At 43.6% G+C, this 20,083-nt stretch overlaps 1 protein-coding gene across 1 annotated transcript in view; it reads left to right on the top strand.

Annotated features, from left to right (window-relative positions):
- Positions 1-20,083, top strand: part of znf536 (zinc finger protein 536) — a 224,436-nt gene that overhangs the window by 22,580 nt on the left and 181,773 nt on the right. Inside the window, 1 exon segment of the mRNA XM_031846060.1 lies at positions 3,080-3,161. The gene's annotated coding sequence lies outside the window, so the exon portion shown is untranslated.

The following is a 20,083-nucleotide window of genomic DNA, read 5'->3' as shown; positions in this document are numbered from 1 at the left end:
AACTTCGGCTGCCAGGCAGCCGGCCGTGTTGTGGGAGTGTATTGAGGGGAAGGGGATGTATGTGTTTGCGCGTGTGTGTGTGTGTGTGTGTGTGTGTGCATTAAGGTGCAACTCCGCCACCCCCCCCGCATCTTTTGTAGAATCAACACTTCACTGCTCTTGCCTATTACTTTACTGTTCGCCTGCTTAAACACTGCCGGCTTTATACACATTGTCCCCCCCCCCCCCCCCCCACCAAATGTGTATTTCACTACCAACCAAGGCACACGCTCTTTAATTAGGTAAACACAGGAAAGGTTAGACTGTCTTAAAATGTTAGCTGTTTTCATTACTCGGCAGTGTGCTTTTGATATCAGATCGTAGACCTAGCAGGTTCGATCAAGTGTCAGCAGCGCTCACTCCGGCAGAGCGATAGCCATACACACATCTTCATCGGCTTTCTGAATGTAGTTTGCAAGCTATTTTTTATTTCATGGCTCCATGTTCAGTTTCAATCGTGTTAAGTGTAAATTAGAAAGTGTTTAAATACTCCTGTAACGTGTTCAGAAAAAAAAAAATAAAATCAACTTGAGAGATTATTGTTTTTGACAATGAATATCAGTGTGTTTACCTTCCATGCATCGTCGTTACAAAGGCACATGGCGGTTTAAAGAGCAGACGACTTGATCTGAGAAGAACCCCCCCCCCCCCCCCCCCCGCCCCAATCCAAACACACACACACAAGCACACCATCACCCTGACTTTATTCGCTTCTCTGTCGAGGTTTGTTTCGGGTGGGCGGCTTGATAGGTAGACGTGAACTATTTTAAATTTAATTAAGGGCCCAATGGGAAACGCGCAAAGGGAGAAAACAGAGCAACTTCTAGCAACGTAGTGTGTTTGTGTATGTGTGTATTGTGCATGCAAGGGAGAGAGAGAGAGAGAGGGATCTCAGGTTACAGCAGCATATGCTAAGCACTCAGAAAACATACACAATGCCTTTGGTGAACAAGGTAGTCGGTATGCCCTTGGGAGCCAATTTAGATTGTGACTTAAGGCAATGTCGTGGCTGTGCGTGTGTGTGTGTGTGTGTGAGTGAGTTCTACTCTCGATGCTCTGTTGAAACAGTAGTGGTGGGGTAGATCGGGGTGGCCCTCCTGCAGACCCTCCACATCTGTGCGCCCCCTCACCCCTCCCCTCCCGTTGTTGTAGGACTGAGCCAGCTCCTCCACGCCTGGCTGCCTCCCCACATCCACGAGTAGCCATGGGAATTTGTTGGATCCGTACCTCCTACCCAGTCAGACATTTCGAGTAATAACGTGCAGCGTTAACGAATCACCGGAAAAAGAGCGCCACCTGCAGAAAGCCGTGAAGAAAAAACGTAATAAAACAGGACGGCGTCGCTCACACCGTGACTGACAGGTGATCTTTAGTGCAGGAACGACGCGGCGGTTTAAAGATTGAAGGTAAATATACAAAAAGCAAGAATTCGCAGATTACCATCTGAGCAAACTTCAACAGATTCAGGCAAACGTTTGAAATGTCACAAAAAAAAGTGGAATGTAAATCAGGAGCGGTTTAGTCAGCTGTGTAGAAATGGATCAATTAGCTTTTTCAACAAAGACGAAAGCATTTTCAGGTTTTCCATCTTCAGTGGAGACACTACAGGCGAAAAGGGTAAAGAAATAAAATAATAGATACTGCTATTAAACTTTCCCATTAGTAGTTTTGTGAAAATGTATGTTTAAATATGCAAATGTTGTATTATTATATTAAACATGTGCTACTTTGCAGATATTTCTAGAACAAAAATCGTTGGATAAAGCCAGGTTCAAAAATCTTATTTTGAACCTGGCTTGAATCTTTTTTGCCATTTAAAAAAAAATAAAACTTTGAATGATATATGAACAACCCTTCAGTAAGAACCTTCGGAATACAGATAGGAATGAAACCGGAAAGGAAGTGGTGTATGTAAGTGCTGCTGAAGTTGAGATTTCTGGCTTAGAATCTGAAAAAAATAATGAATTTAGAGAAAACTCTTGTAAAGATATTTAATGTAAAATTACACACATTTTGAAGACACTAAAGGTGAATAAAAATATTTAAATAATACATTTCACCATGAAACTTCCCCAGTTCATTACTTACGTTAAGACAATACGTTTTCAGAAATGTACCAAAAAAACTGAAAATGTCATTATCTGGTTAATTTAGGAGGAATCTACAGAAGCAAATAGACAAAGTACAAATAAACACTTAAATATGTAAGTTTCACTAGTATGAAAGAATATAACAGTTCAACATTGACCAGTGCATGAACAGGATGTTTTTCCATGTCTGACCTTAATTAAGCATTAAACTTTCTGAAGGGTTTAGAAATACATCCTCTATACTTTCATGAATCATGACAATCAAACGTCGTGTCGTCAGCTGCTCGATGTCTCTTTGTGAGGCCTCAGCTTTAAATGCCACTCACAGGGTTACAGAGCTACATGCTACTTTAAAGGGGAGTGTCAGCCTTTCACTTCACATACTTTTGAGTCGCTTGATTATTTTTCTGCCGCTAAGCGTCGGCGGCGGCGGCTTCAAGGCTGGATCAGATAACATCCTCTGCTGCGCTGCGTTGTGCTCCTCTCACAGTTTTCTGTTTTCTGAGAACAAAGCTTCCCATTCTGCTTTTTTTTTCTTGTTGTTTTTTTACCGTAACATTTTTTGAACTAAACAAATGATAAACCTTGGACATCTTTTTATGTGTCCCCGCTATGATTCCCTCGTCTGGAACTGGATATTACAATGTCAAAATAAAAAAGTAATTAATGAGAAGAAAAAGAAGGAAAAAAAAGTCAAAAAGTGACACACACGCAAATACATATTTGTTTTTAGATGACTCATGGATGTGTAGATGACATCACATCCTCACAGGAAGTCCTGAGGAACAATAATGATGTGGGGGATTTGTTTTTTTTTGGGGGGGGGGGGGGGGGGGGGGAATCAATGCACAATGTGTTAATGGTTATTGCTCATCTGTCGCCAGTGTTGCAAACTTGTCAAGCTTCAAATGCGGGCGACTGTGAATTTCCTGTGTGTGCTTTGTTTTCAGGCCCTTGTCGTCCCGCCTTCCGTGGAGCTGTCGGCGATCTTCCTGACATCCGGCATTCATTGGAGCGGCAGCAGTCACACAGGTACGATCACACTGATTGAACACAGGGAAGGGGGGAGGATATTAAAGGTGTCTGTCACACTTACATATGCATGCATCTTTTGTTTTTTTCGTATTGAATATTTATTTATCCGGGGCGGGGGGGGCGCGCGATCTTTTGGCTGTGCCACGCGTCACACTAACGAGACATTGGGTATCTGTAAGCGCTGCCCTTTGCAGCGTCTGTTGGTGGGCCGGTGGCTTGCTTTTGGAGGACATCGAAGTTATAGAAGAGAGTTCCTTTTTTTTTGCGGCCAGACATATAAAATGAATGGGCACACTAGGGATGTCACGAGAACCAACGCTTCGGTACCAAGTCGATGCCAAAACTCTAAAAATGCGTCGGTACTCGTTTCTCTACGATGCCGCCGGTACCATTCAGATACAGAGGATCACGGCTCGAGACTCACTTCGTCCTGTCATCTCGGGGACGTTAGGAAAAAGTTCCAGATAATGCTACAACGTGAGCAACAAATCTGTGTTGAAATCGGCTGGAGAGGAGCTAGTAAAGTTAGCTGTTAGCAGCAGCTGGAAAGCACAGTCCTGCTATCAACTCATGCATGGAGGTTGCATCGAGTTGCATTATGATGCGTTCAAGCTCTAATCAGTAAAACTGATGTTTGTTGAAGATACATTATACCGTTATAATGATGTGTTCAAATGTAATCTTATAAAATTTCCTTTTTGGTGATAAACTTTGGGGCAGATCATCAGGGATTAACAATGAATCAGCATAAAACAGTATGCACACAGTAATTAAGGAGTTTAGGTTGAATTAAATGGGATTTATTGTTTTGTTTGTTACCGTGGCTCCAGAATTGGGTCTCCAGAATTGTGGAATTTCACTGGTCTTGGTATCGTCTACTTAATTTTTGGTATTGTGACATCACTATTGGCAACTTTTCAGCAATAAACCGTGGATAGGCTTTTTGGATTTTATCAGAATGTACACATGTCACATGCATGCACACTATGTAAATATGATACATTAACTGTGTGGATGGCGGCTGAATGAATGTCACACACGATCTGAAATTTACAAGGGGAGACTAACTGTTCTTGTTCAAGTGAACACATGTAACCAACTCACTTTTGTCTCGCAAAATCTGCAGAATTAAATCATCTTTTGGAGATGTTTTTTTTTCCATGTTGTCAAGAAGGTATTATGTGTGGAACCTCTGAATCATGCTACTGCTAATGCTAGTTAGTGTTGGGGGGTCTTTTTATCGGATTCAAGCCTGGTGTCCTATCTGCATTTTGAATCAGAATTCTTTCAAATCTGCTTAGCTTTAGCTTTTTCAAATAACTACATTCGTAAAGAAAAACAAAGACTTAGAAAATCAATTGATCACCTTTTGTCAGCTGAAAAGGCGACACTACAGATTTTAGGAGGAGCCTAAGAAATGCTCACAACCTGCTGCAACCTCAAAATGAGATGAGCAACAGAAGATATGAAATGTTGATTAAATGTATCTGAGACATTGAAATAACAGATGTGGCCTACTTAGTTTTACAACCTGACTTTCACGAGCTACTTGCTCCAAATATTGGCTGTCCAGATGCAGAACTATTGAGATGATTATCTTAGAATATTAATTTGAAGATTCATTAAAGATTAACTGGGAAAGTCTCCTGAAATTGTGACGATGCGATCAGCGAGATCATTTCTTTAAGATGTTTGTCATTTTCATGGACGAAAGCGTCGATCAGCGCTGGCTTATCAAATCTGTATATTTTGCCAACTAGACTTATAGAAATGCTCTGAATATATGGGAAACAATATGCTAGACAGATATCTTTTTTTTTTCCTGCTTCCAGGAGAGACGGTTCAGAATACGTATTGCCTATTTTTATGAGCACAAAGAGTTGAATCGGGAGGAAAAAGCAAGAAAAATACAACTTCAGGACCATCGGAACTAAAATTGTCTTGACAAATTGTACCATTGTAGAATCACCTGGATTTTGTTCAGAATTCCATAACTCTGAAACTGTTATATTGTGCCCCTTAACAGAATATTATAAAATCAAAACTCACGTTTGCTCTTACAAGGCCCAGCTGTTAATTGTCAGACATGTGAGCAAACTACTTATTTAGTCTAAAATACAGAAGATATAGGCTAGCTGTTTCCCTCTGCTCTCAGTTGTTGTGCTAAGCTAAGCTAGGCTAAACATGTCTCGGACCAGCCCTGTCTGCTAAAAATGATGTTCCCACACAGCTAAACTGCATTCACAGTTACATTTTGAGGGAAATGTATTTTCTCCCACATTACAGTTGCAGTTTCCAAGGTAAAACGTGCTGCTCCAAGAACGATAAGTTTAGTGCCAGTCCTTTCATCATGCATTGACCAAGAGTACCCTCCCCCACCTCCACACACACACACACACACGCACACTCCCCACCTGTCAAAAAGCCACAACGCTGTCAATTCCTCTCTATGTAGCTCAAGGAGACAATTAGCAAACAGAGGTGACGTGGTTAACAGGTGCCAGCCATTATTCCTGGAGCCGGAGGAGCGTGGCCACCCCCGTCTCTCACGGCGATGGGCCCGTTATAGCGTGCGCACTGTCCGTTGTGTCTCCGCGTGTGTGTCGGTGAAAGATGGGAGATCAGACGAGAAGTACGACTGAGAGATACGTCCGCTTTCGTGGGGGGTTAGGGACGCTCCATCCCGCCTGGTCGTTTGTAATCAGCCCTCCATCGTCGCCGCCGCGACTGTTACGCCTCACCTTCGTCTCCGCTCCCCCTTCAATCTATACACATCGCTCCTCTTCCCTTCTGCCTCTCTCCAATAATTACTCACCCACTCCACACTCCTCCAGATTCCTTTAATTCGTAACAGACCATCGTCCTGAGAGTCGGCTTCCTGGGAAACGAGACGAGCGGGGGTCAGGCCGGTTTGTAAAAATGGATTGCCTGTAAAGTGCTAATCAATGGCAAACCTTTTCTCTTGAAGCTGGGAAATTCATGTTATAACACTTATTATAAGATTTGGAGCAGCAGGGACTAAACATATGTGGCAGCTGTCCTCTTCAGGCCACGCCGAGCTGGATCTGAATCATCGCCCCGCGTTCACATATGCCTCACTAAAAGTGAAAAATGAAGACATGTTTAACCACAAATGTAACATTCAGATATGATTTTTTGATCGTATCAGATGCTCCACACACGCACACACACACACATTTTTTCTTCGTACCTTAATAATAACGATGATACGATGCTACATTTCTCCAGTCAAGCCGCGCCTCGGTAATGATCTGCTGTTTTGAAACACATTTCGCCGGCTGTAGTTTTATTAATCAAATATAGCATGGGTGAGTCATGTCGTTTTGGCTTGTGTCATATCGGAGGTATGTGGCACAGATTTCCCTCATATTGGAAGCAGAGCTAACACATGCTCCCCTTGACGTATTCTCACACCATTTCTCACACAAAGCACTCAACACACAAACTTGAAGATGCACACACACACACACACACACACACACATAGATGACTTATTGGGAAGGAGATTCATAAACAGACCGGCACACACACACACACATTAAACCTTGACATACCAAACCTGTTGCTGGAAAAACGGGTAACGGCAGTTACTTCCAATGAATTTGATTCTATAGAAGCCGTGTGAAGCAATTAAGTACATCTACCGTAATGTACTTCATTACAAGTATTAGATACTTATACTTGAAGAGTTTCCATTTTCATGCCACTTTATACTTTAACTCCACCACATTTCAGAGGTAAATATTGTACTGTTCACTCCACTACATTTATTTAACAGCTACAGTCAGTAGTTACTTTGCATATTCATATTTTACATAAAATACATGATTAGCTTATCAAACATGATGCATTTTTACGACCTAAAAAGTTAATTAGGGAAGTTAACAACACTGACAGGTCATTCTGCTGCATAATGTTTCATATATAATATCATTTTTGCTACTTTTACTTAGACTTCTTTCACCTCTGACTGATTGATGAAAATATATTAAAGTGCATTTTAATAGGTTAAAATCTTGCATTTGGAAACCCTATACTAATGAAAAGATTTGGACACTATTGACACAATTTTATTGCCAGACACAATGAAATTGATATATTTGGAAGGACAGGTCCAACCAGCACAGGATTTTCACCCAGGAGACTGATGTTCGTGTCCCGTGTGAAACCAAAAAGTCAACATTTACTGATTTTAAGTCACGTACGTAACCAGGTCACCTAAGCGATCAGTGCTTTATGTAACAAACATACTTATTTTAACCCGTAAACCTGATTTTACCTAGTATTTTTTTAGCTACTTCCGTTTCAATACGTTAACCATGCGTTTTAAGCAGTCGGCAGCCTCCAGTTCTGCCAAGTGAAGCCAACGCAAACTTGCATTCTCTCTACTGACCAGCAGGGGGCGACTCCTCCGGTTGCAAAAATAAGTCAGATTGTATAGAAGTCTATGAGAAAATTACTCTACTTTCTCTCTTGATTTATTACCTCAGTAAACATTGTAAACATGAGTTTATGGTCTCAATCTATAGTTTCAAGTCTTCTTCAATACAGCATGATGTTCATTTAGTAAATGATGGTCCATTTAGAGTCAAATAGACCATAAAGAGGAGTATGCTTTAGGGCAAGCTTACTGCGACTAACAGGTCGCTGCCGCTACCAGAGTCATGTACATCTCTACGTCACTCCTTCGTATTCCAAATATGGTAACTTCCGTTCATCGGTTAAAAAAACACCAAACTGGCGACGGCATAGTCGCCGAACTTGGCAGTCCACAAACCAATGGGTGAGGTCACGATGACAATGTCCATTTCTTATATACAGTCTATGGTTGAAAGCTGCAACCATTTTACAACGTTCAATAGAACGGTCATACATGTTGTTTTGTGAGTGACAAAATGGATTTCGTCCTGTGTGATTCTTAAGATTTGAAGCAAAATGGGGTCTAGGCAGAAACATTTTTTTCTCCTTCTAATTCTTAGTGATTTACACCAAAAGCTGACATTGAACCTGCTGTCAGACAAACTACACAATCTAACCAGCACTCCCATGTCTGGATGATTTTAGCTCCTCAAGGAGACAGAAAAGAACAACATAAGGTGCAGGGGTGGTGGGTGAAGAGGGGTCAATTTTCCCACCGTTTCCTCTTCACTGTTGTTGGGTTAAGATTGTCACTGCTGTGTGGTACTCTGCCCCGCTGGTATAAATAAGACGTGATTGGCATCACAGCAGAAGAACAACTCTCTCTCACTCTTGTCTCTCTCTTTATCTCTCTCTCTCTCTCTCTCTGACAGCCTTCATTTGCTGGAGGAGTGGCAGACTTGGTGGGAGTTAATGATTATAATTATTTTTCTTTTTTTTTTTACATTGTGGGATAATTATTTAAGAGGTTTGTGTAGTCATTGTTGTAATCAGTAAAGAGAGATTACAGAAAATCTGCATGCCAACAGATGGCACTTGGCTGTTGTTGTTGCTTCATATTAAACCCAGCGCGACACACTCTATAGCAGGCAGGCAAGAGTGAGGGGGCAGTCAGAAAGGGGCTAAATTATTAAACATCCTTCATCATAAATCAATTTATCATATCACTCTGTCCCAGAAAAGAAAAGGAATCAAAAGCAGTTAGCATTGTGTGCGTTTGTTCAATCCCAAAACCAGCTATCCAACAACACGCTCTTCTTCCCAACGTGGCGGGTTTTGGGGGCATGTGGGGAGTTGGTAGTGCGTTTACAAAAACAGCCATTCAACACAACAAACAGCATTTGATCGGAGAAGCCCCGACCCCGTGACTTTATCCATTAACGCTGCGGTGCACTGCCGCGGACGTTCACACACAACCCAGTTCACACAGAAGGTCATGCGTTTGTTAGCGCAGCTCCTCTTGGACGCCGCCCGCTTCAGCCATCTCCTGGAAGGCGAGCTGATGCCACTTTCACTTCATATCCACAGTTACAAGTTATAGATTTTTTTCTTTTTTAAAAGTCTGTCTCTAGTCGTGTATTTCTTGACAAACGTGAAAGAGACAGATAAATACAAAGTGAGGCGAGGGCACTTACTATCCAGGGTCGGGGAGCAGGAGGAGCACCGAGGCCGCTGGCCTACATTCCTGACTAATTGTATAATTGGAAAAGCTCTCCAAATGAGCAGGCAAGTGTCCCCCCCCCCCACACACACACTCAAACCCCCTTCACCAACTACCTCCCCCTACTCACTTAACATCCCCCCCCCCAACTCACACACACGTCCTTCAAAGCAAATCACAAAAGAGCATTTTGGGAATAATAATAATTTCAGAAAGTGTCCATTATTAATCCCACACTAGCATCCCTGGCAGCAGCAGCTAGGCTGGTTAACACAGAGCCCCGCCCCCCCCCGCCGCCATACCCAAACACGAACATACCCACACACACACACACACTCACCATGACATACAGTACTTGGCTATTTGTTGGTGTATTAATCTTAAATAAAGTTTTAAAAATACAGCAACCGTGGTGTCCAGTGGGAAATATCATTATTTTATTTCTTAAAATACTCCATCCCAAGGACTGTGTCAAAACAAGTGGAACTCCCTTAAAAAGGGCCAATGCAGTGATTTAGTGTTGCTTTGGGGGCTTTTGTGAAACAGGTTCAAATGAGAATGGTCAGAATCAAAGTAGCACAGGCTGGACTATAATGACGTGCAGTCCCTCGACGGGGCAAGCTCCAAACAAAAACAGGACCCTACAATTTTGACAATGCAACTTGGAAGCATTTTGTCATTACTGTACATCGTCCGTCACCTGGGTAATTCTCCCATATTTCAAATTCCTCACCCCCCCCAGTTTGTAACACAGGCCTTCTGTTATGAACCAGAATCCTCAAGTCCAAACTGGGACAGCCCTGACAGTATCATCATCATCATCATCAGGCTTTCTCTTTCTCTTTAGAAAGCTCCTTCTTCACGGGCTCTTTCTGTACTCCTCGTGACGAGTTCACTTTAAAACAGTTCCAGAGAAAACTGCACTCGTGTAAACTTTGTTTTCCTTCTTAGTTTTTCCGTCATAAATAAATAATATTGTTGCCGATACGAGGTGATCTACCTGTGTGCTGTGTTAGCGCTCATATTTTACCGTTAGTACTGGAGCTCATGGTCAAATTGGATTTCCTGATTTATGGCCCCTGCCACGCGCCGTTCATTTCCATGGCTACAGAGGGACGGGGAGGCGGGGGAAGATGATTTCTGAGGTCGACAACGGTGTCTAACGTCATTGGGGGGGTGCCGTTAAAACTAAGCCGTTAATTAATGCTATTGATCAGCAAAAAAATAGAGGCAAGTGTGATTTGCATACAGCCCGAGTGATCAATGCATTAACCGATTTTTTTTTCTTCTTCTTCTTCTCCCCCCCCCCCTCTGAAATCTGATTTCCTGAGTTTTCAAAGTGAAAGAGAGAGAGTTCAGACTAATGCGGATCGATCGGGTCTCTCTCAGACAAGAATACAAAGCGTTTTATTAGCCGGTGAAGGGTGAAACATACCAGGACAAGAAGACGCAGTTTATGTGTTCATGTCTCACTTCTTCTTCACTTCTGCCTTTACATATTTGTTATCGTCATATCCCTCCCCCCACTTTCACACAGCGTACAGAAAACATGATAATAAGGTGATATTTCTGGAGGGCCAAACACAATCTGTTTCCTAAAAGGCAACAATGTAAAAAGAAAAACAACAATGACAATAACAACAGGGGTATGAAAAAAACAAAAAAACACACGAGGTGTTAAAAAAGCAATATGTTTTTTTTTTCCTCCCTCCTTTCTCTCCCCCTCTGTCAAGAGCAGCTTATTATAGCGTATTGATTTATAAAGCTTTAAATGTGATCCTCCATGTCCAAGTCAAGGGCAGGGAGTGAAAGAGAAATAGAGAGAGAGAGAGAGAAGTGAGGGAGCGAGAGAAAAAAAAGAAAGGAAAGGGAGCAGGAGAAAGACAGAAAGATGAGGGCGAACGGGAAAAAGAAGGCGTCTGGAGACGGATAGAGACAGAAAGAGAGCGTCCACGACAGGGGGAAGTGACAGCGAGGCATTTTCAGAGCCGCTCTGGAACACAAAAGGGTAATTGTTTTAGCCCAGATGTTGCTTTCGCACAACAAGCAGGATACAATGTTCCTACTGAGCTGATGAGCCCAATCAGTGAAATGATTAAAAATTGATTTTGTCCCTGTAATTACAGTATGTAAACTACTTAGCCGGGATTGCAAAGGAAGTGATTTTCTAATTACGTATATACTCTGGTGTCTAATGATTGGTTTTTTGAAGTAATGAAGAGAGGGTCCTAACGACTCCACTGTGTTCTGTTGTTGAAGGGAGAAGGCAAAAGAAGGGGAGCGTTGGGGGGGTGTGGAGGGAGAGAATGAGAGAGCATCGTTAGGGCAAGACAGCAGGCTTGGATACAAAAGGGGGATGAAAATTGAATTTTTGCCAGCCAGTGCTAGCACGCTAACACGGGGGGCCCTGTGTTCATATGCATGGGATCTGGAAGCTAAATGGAGGCTGTGACTTCTCATGGGGGTCGCCAGGCCCTAACCAGCCCCGGCAATCTGGACACTGCAATTAAAACCTCCGGGGGGTTAGGGATTCAGGACATCACACATGCACAGGAGAATTAACAGCCGCGCAGGGTCGCAAGCCCACAGAAATAAGCGTATAGCTCGGCCCTTCTGCTCCGTATTTCACCGCGCTTCAGCCAATCGAGTATGGCATTTTTGGTCTTTGGGATCGGAGCCCACAGCTGAAATGTACTTGCAAGCGTTGCCGCAGCCGGATCCGTGCAGCTGTGTCCTTTTAATGGAACGTGCACAGTGACGTTCCTACTTGAATATATTGTGCTTTACATGGCTGATGTAGCTACTTGCTGCTACAGAAGTACTTACAGGCGAAACCTGTGCAACCTTTGAAAGAAAAACATGAAAGTGTATGTTATACCTGGCCACATACGAAACAAATAGGAGTCACCATTTCACCTCTACTACTAGGTCTGTACCGTCTACATCAGATGTATAAAACAAGAAGCCACCGACTGACTAACAGCAGGACAAGAATACGCAAAATTCAACCAAACTAATGAACTCATGAAAACGAATGAGACGAATGAAGCTCTGAGAGCATGTTGAAATAACTCTGCTATCTTTTGATCTGCCCCGACTCCCCGCCGGATGAGCAAACTTTCTGTCGATGCGGTAGCAGCCCTGCTGTGACTCCCGGCGCTGAGGTTTGCCCGTTCTAACTCGAGGTCCGTCTCCCGGAGCTACCGCCTGCTTTCTACCCAGTGAAGTGGTCTCCCAGCAGCACTGCTGTCATTTCCATCTTGTTCTACATGTCCTGCTTATGTACAAATCAAAATAAGACTCAATATAAGGTTCTTCTTCTCCTGATTTCAGTGCAGTATACAGTGTGTGTGTGTCCACTCTTTTACTCTGGACCCCAACATTCAGGAATGTTTCTCACAGGCTGCCGTAGTAGGGTGCGGTGCGCATGACAGATCCCCAAAAGTGAAGCCAAAACATCTGGATCGCTCCCCGCTGGCTGGCTGTTAGATTAGAAAGCGCTTGATTTCATACACAGCGGAGTTTTCTCCGTGAGCAGACCTCGCATTTTAAATGTCAGTATCGTAGTCGATCGTGCTCATTTGATTGTGGGAAACCAAAATCTGAAGCACGATTATTATCGATTGTGCAGCCCTACCTCTTTAAGATCCCCAAATCACCGTGACAACAGTTGGTTGTTCTGTAACCCATTGCTTGAAGCTAAAAAGCCTCACATTTTTCATCATGCTGGTGCCTCGGAATGTTCGGTATCACTAATTATTTAAATGAATAAGATTGATCTGAGAAGTTCAGAACGTTTCTAAGAGTGTTTGTACAAATGCTCTTAAATGTCTTCATGCATTTCCCAAAGCAGTACTTAGGAAGGAGTGCGTGTGCGTGCCCTTAAGAGCTTCTTACTGCCGGCTGTCCGTGGGGCTGAAGATGATACTGGATAAATACACTATGAAGTGCGTATTTAATTGTCTATAACCATGCTAAATGTTAAGATGCATACGTCAGAAACTGCTGAGGATGTAAATGTTTAATGTTCTGCATGAAAGCGATAAACAAATGAAAACATAGCCTCGTAATAGTGCGTGCGATTATTTCTAATTGTGTCTCTACGTTGTCGGGATGCTTTTGGGGAACGCCTCTGAAGCTTAAGACGGTTCGTAAGATGGATTTTACAATCATGTTAGCCTTAAGATGTTTTGGGGAAACGTTCAGGATGTTTTAAATCCGCTCGTTTCTACATAAAAGCACATCTTTCCTTCTCTGTCCTCTGCCACGCTCTCTTTTTCCCGTCAAAACCACAACTCGGCGAGGCGTCGAAGATGCAACCTTTGACCCGGGTTGTAAATTAGAATCAGCCACGAGGTCCGGTACACGGCGTTATTGTGGCGAGGCGGCGGAGATGGCCGAGGAGTCAGTCCGTGAGACGGGGGAATATAGAGATAAACGTACAGGGTCGCAGAGCACATAAAGAGCACATAAATCATACCGCACAGAATGAGTCACCGCCTCCCCTCCGCTCTGCTCTTCACATATCTTAACAAAGCTCAACATATTGTCTTATCCTTATCTTCTGTTCAATATTCAATATTTAATTAGGACTTTACTCATTTATTTTTTTTAAGATTTCTTTTTTTTTTTTTACTGGAGAAATAAAAGGACGTGAGTTAAGCCTCTGATTATTGGGAGGGAAAGATCTGTGGTTTTTTTAAGTTCCTTGGGAACATTAATAAGTGACAGAAAGCTAGATTAAGAATGCTGGGATGCGGCTGGAAAAAAAAAAGAAAAAAAGAGAAAACGACAAAGCTTTGAAATGCTGCCAGTATCACCAACTGCACTCTTCTGACACAGCTGATTGTAAGAGAAGCCGATAGCGCAGCCGGGGTAGGCCTTTAATAATTTATTTTGTTAGGCTATGATCTATCATTTTGTACCTTTTGACATGCGATATTGAAATTTAATATTGCATCAATACAAATGATGTATTGCCAGTCGTCAGGAGAAAGGATGTGGATCGCAAAAAGATCTTTACAAATGTATTTTCACTTCTCTCTCGCTCTCTCTTTCCTTTCCAAAGCTCCATTGTACTCGAGTAGAAAGACATAAGAGAAACATCTGTCTTACCCCCCCCCCCTTTACTCCTGGCTTTGATATGTGTGTTTAAAAAAATGACAACTTAAAACGCTCAGGGAGAAAGTCTCCTGCTCAAAACCAGAGTCAAGAGAGGCTCGCAAAGAAGAATAAGAGAGGGGGTGGTGGTGGGGAGGGGGTGGAAGTGAGAAGCAGAGGGGGAACATGACAGCAGTGGCTGAGGGAGACGTCACACGTTGTCGAGATCTTTGACATGACTCTTTAGGGCGCCGAAATCCCACAGGCGATACGCGGGCTGCGATGGGAGCGTTAGGTGCTGGGAAACCAAAGGCTGCCGTTGCCGGTGTCAGTCTAGCCCCGGCTCCCAGACTGCTTCGCGCACACAGTCTGCTCCGTGAGATAGGGACGCACCGATAGCAGCGCTGGCTGGTGTCAGTCTGAAGTAGATTATACGTGTCAGAAGGATTTCCTCACCCCTAAATGCTGCCGCCAAGGGAGACGAGTAAAATAAAAAGAAAATAATCAAAAACTGTCAAAATGAAAAAGTATATTTTCTATGTTTTCATAAAGAGATGATAAAAAAAAGTTAAGATTTGCATCATTTTCCAGTGTTGCCACCCTAATAATCATCACACTTGATACAGTCTGTAGTCTCAGAAAGTTCAAGACTTACTGCAACGTTTTTATTGACGGTACAATAAAATGAACTGATGTGTTTGAACGGTGTGAGCGATGCATTCACATCTTTAGTCATCTCTGACATGAAGCTGCTAACATTACTGCAAATCATTGACTTCATCCTGCACCAGGAGTGCAGGTTACACAGACTCAGCAGGTGTGAAAAGAGTTTCGGTAACCTGTCAAACACAGAACACTTTTGCCAGAGAACAACAACAATGGCAACTTTTTTAAAATTCTTTCTTTCTGATATACGTGCGGATGGCAACTATGTATGGTTAAGGTGTGGGGAAGAAGGGATTATGGTAAGGTGACTATAGTTACGTTTTGGTCAGTGCCCATTCACTTCTGATATGAGGCGCCCTATAGTGTGTGAGAAGCACCAAGCTTACTCCAGTGTAAACCCATCCACATCAGTACTAGACGGTCAGAGACGGTACAGCTCACGAAGTATAATGAGCTAGAAAGTCTGCTTTGGGTTGGTGTGTGGCGAGGATCGATGAGTCACTAAGACTGCTGTTCGAGTCCCGTGTGAATCCAAATCGTTGTTGACTTATTCTACCTTCATTTTGTCACGTGACTTGTTAATTAACCAACGGCAGTAATGTAACAACGGTAGCCTACTTATTTACTACAGCAAACATACTTGTACAAACCTGACCAAGTACTTTAGTTGCGTAAGCAAAACTCAAAACTAAGTAAACCTACGTGGGAAGTTTATTTTGAAAAGAGACTGTATGCGTTTAATGAGCGGAAACTGCACGTTTCCTTTGAACACAGAAGTTTAGTTTTGAAAAGACACTATGCATGTAATGAGAGGAAACTTAACATGTCCCCGACTTGTTAAAAAAAAGCTTGAGATGAACTTAGAACGTCATAGTTTTAAGCGAACCAAGCCTCGGCCGTGAGACCGTTTTGGCTCGATCCCACAAGAGGTATAAGATTTAAATTTGGTCTGAAGTCTGGTGATACCAAATACTCAATTATTTGGTGTCATCAGGTTTTGAGGTAGCATTATTTGAATACATCCGTTCCCACTGAAAAACAGAAGGAAAAGGAACTTTGGTTCTCCATGCTCCGGTGCTCATCTAAACTGCTGCAGACACGCTTGGCGTGAACGTATCCTCACGCCGCTTCATCACCCTCCACCGACGGCCCATGTCACATTCATTGTGAAACCAAATATGGCTCCTGAGGGGCTTGATGATTACAGATGACGGTGTTGATGATGATGGTGATGCTGACGGTGACAATAATGATCATGACAACATCGGAGGTGGCCGTTACACACGGAATCATTCCTCACCCGTGAATTATTACATATTCGGCTGAGATCCGCCCCCAACCTTTACAGCTCTGACGCATCTTCCCTCCGCATGTGCAAATATATTTCAGCAGACGGATTGTAAAGAAGCATGTGGAAGATGCGTTTTTTTTCCGGCATTGGACCGCGCCACCTTTTCATGTGACTCCGGGGGGGGGTGAATCAGAGACGATGACCCACTATTACGCGTTTGTGCAAACCCCCGTGTCACTCTTGTTCCAGAGAAGTGATGAGTGTGTGCAGCTGTGTCATTAACACCACGTTTGTCTCTGCGTATTTGCATTTGTGCCACTGATATACGGATGTCAATTAAACGGGGGAAGGGAGAGAAAAACAAAACTGTTTAGGTGACGATCCCTGCATGCATTTGTGGGCTATTTATAACAGCCCCTCTCCGATTTCATGGCCTGCTCCTTGAAAAACAACACTTGACACCGTTTCCGGTGATGTAGTCTGTTTCATGCCTTCGTGATTGTATTAAAAAACATACATATTTGTATTTAAAAATCTGTAGTGTAAACACAGCACGTTGTTGCTGATATCTGCACGGCTTCAAGGAGCGTTGACCTTTAGCGGTGCCCTGGCGCCGCTCCGAACATCGAGGAAGTCTGCCATGCTTGGTAGGTGTCTGGTAGGTCAACAGTGGGGAAGTGAGAGGGAGAATTAGGTGCAGCCGGGTGGTGCCTTGGGCTGCACCGGGTCGTGGTGTGCCTCCCTGCTCTCTGCCTTATGTCAGGGCTTTATTATTTCACCTGCCAAGGTCCTGACCTCCCGTACCCCAGGATCGAGCCACTATTCCAGAAAACAGATTCTGAGGCAGCCTGTTGAAGAAACCTGTGCGAATGCAGGACACCCACCAACAAATCACCGTAACATCACCGACAGCTGATGTGTGTGTTGCGGTGTTGAAAAGGATTAATTAGTCTACAAAGAGAGATCGTTGATTCATTGCTTTTGAACCAAAAGTATTTCCTTTCTATTGTTTTGAATTCAACATCTTTGGTTTGATGTGCGGACAACATTATTTGTATCGCAACACATCAGGTAAATACATCTATCTCAATCTATTAAAAATAATAAAACATTTAAAAAAGGTCACCCAAGCCCTGGAACATTTTATTCGCACTTGTTATCAAGTGAAAAAACCCTTCCTGATGTCACTTTGAAAGAGGTTCCGAAGCTAATATGACTCTGATAACCCCATAATATCCCACAAGAAAAGGTTTTGTACATATTTGTCATTTCCTTGGTTGCAGCTTCAGTGTCTCTGCTCTGGTTGCAGACTCTTCTTTCTATCTCTTCCTTCCTTCTTTCCTTGCCTCCTTTCTTCTTCCTGCCTCGGGGGTGCTTTTGACAGGTCAACACCTCCGCGGGTGGGTCGTAGTGGGCCAGGTGACCTTTGTCTGTCATTGTTTTGCTCCTCACACCTCACCCAGGGAGAAGGGGGAAGGAGCTTAGTGCCTTACACCTGCCACTGGCTTTACAGTCAGTGCGTTTGATCTCGGGCGTGCCAAAGACGGCGGAGAAGGTCCCCAAATGGTTCGCGTACACAGCCAACAGTTGGTAGACATCACCCGGAGAGGGGTGCATATCATGTGCACTGTGGATGCAGTGGATTAAACCTCCGATGGCCCTCATATTAGTGTGTCTGCTCAACCACGTCGAAAGAGCCCCCCAAAAAAAACAAGCAGCTGCTTTGTCGATAACCACAAAAGCAATGTCAGATTCCGGACGCCATTTGCCTTTCCCGGCGTCGCAAGATAAATCAAGAGCGCACCTCGAGTGACTAAGGGGACGGAGATGAAATGAAATACCCAAATGCCGCCTCCGCCGGGGCCTGATTGAGTTCAGGTGGCTGGAAAGTGTCTCACCCAGGGCTAGTTGTCAGTGAAGGATCTGCTGTCTTCTCATCTCTCCGTGCTGCAGGGCTAACTGGCGAACGTCGGGTTGCGTTGCTGTTGACGGATGTTTGTGCGCCTCCTGTGTTGCGCGGGAGGGGGACGGGCGGTTGACACACTTCATATTTCAAAGGCAGGGTCTGCGGGAGAAAATGAAGATTGATGCGAAAAAATGGCCCGGCAACCCATCGCCCATTCCATACATATATTATCATTTACACATACGTGACACCTTTGTGCATGTCTGTGCGTCTATATATACATATGCATGGGCATGATCCAAGGCGACGCACATATTCGCGTCGGGAGGATGGTGGTGGTGGTGGTGGGGGGGGGGGGTTCCTCTGTTATTAGAACCATGTGATATAATTGCATTTGATCTCCAAATAAACAGGGAATCAGTCCATCTCCTCGGTGGAGATGGCAGATGTGATGGACGACCGCATTAGCGGCGAGGACAACATTAGATTTGCTCAAAATTATTGATCTTTTGTTTGTGAGCCAAGTCGGCGATAAATAACAGTGCACGGGAGATGTGACTCATTATCACCGTGCCAAAAGCCCGACAGACCTCTGTCAAAACACACTCCCCCCCCCCACCCTCTCTTCCTCCTTGCTTTCATCTCCGTCACTACAAACCAATTTAATCTGTTTTTAATCCTTCCCTCTTTTCTGTCGCCGGCGCCTTTTAATGCGAGGCCTCACTGTCACTATCTGATTCCCTTAAAATTTTAATCCTGCGCTGATAACCCCGTATTATTACACATTACACACTCGCAGACGAGCAGGACACTCACATGCGTATACACACGCGCCAAATATGTACGCGCCCGTTTTAGCGGCCCTTTCAGTGTTTTTATTCCTTTTTTACCTTCTTAGCAAAGAAAAAAAATCCTTTTATCACACAATGGGTAATTTATATCCATTACCAGCGTTTTCAATCCTTTTCAGCGCGGCTGTCACTGCCTTTGGCACACTCGTGATTAATGTGATCTAATAATAGTCTGCCATTATATTTCCTTTAGTAAAACATGTACCAACATCCTATTCAGCTCCATGGAATTCATTGCCCCCTTAAAATATTTTTTCCCCTTTTTCGTTTTGAAAGACAAGATTGCTATTTTTTTTTCCCTAACTCATCTCATTGCCTCCCAGGAGGTGATTATTTGTTGGGGGGGGGTTAGTTATAGCACTTCCTTATTTTCAGACACTTATGAGAATGATGAGAGGTGCCATGATTCAAGGTGGTTTGTGTGGATGCATTTTGTTGTGTGTGTGTGTGTGTGTGTGTGTGGAGGTCGGTGTGAGTGTGCGCTGGTAGCGCAACATGGTGTGTGTGTGTGTGTGTGTGTGTGTGTCAGCATTGACTGACAGAGGTTTCACATCAGCAGAGTTTATAGTTTGCTTTTCATTTTCACAGTGTTTTGTGATTATTTTTCGTTTTTTCTTTAAGTCAACCAAACAAAAGTTATCTTAAATGCATACTTTTAAATTGCTGCCATTCCGCCATGAAGTTAGCTGTAAATGATTTTAAACCCAACTGTGTATCACTAACCAAACCTCTTGACTCTTTCTTTCGTCTTTCTTTTCTTTTCTCTTTTTGTTCTTTTAGAGCAGGTAGTTTGGAATGAGACTGAAGATGCTCGGCCTGGAATGCGCATAGGATTAGGTGTGTGTGAGTGTGTGTTGTCGGGGAGGTGGCCCTGCAATGGGCTCTGTTCCCTCCCAGCCGGACAGCCTGAGCCAGTCTGCCACTCATGGGGCACGTTTCAGTCAGGGCGGTGCCAACTCGCGCACGCACACACACACACACACACACACACACACACACACACAC

The sequence above is a fragment of the Anarrhichthys ocellatus genome, unplaced genomic scaffold (assembly GCF_004355925.1).
Source record: "Anarrhichthys ocellatus isolate YVR2014 unplaced genomic scaffold, GSC_Weel_1.0 scaffold6, whole genome shotgun sequence".
Classification (NCBI taxonomy): Eukaryota; Metazoa; Chordata; class Actinopteri; order Perciformes; family Anarhichadidae; genus Anarrhichthys; species Anarrhichthys ocellatus.
Note: the sequence above shows the minus strand (reverse complement) of the source record. Positions and strands in the feature narration are given on the sequence as shown.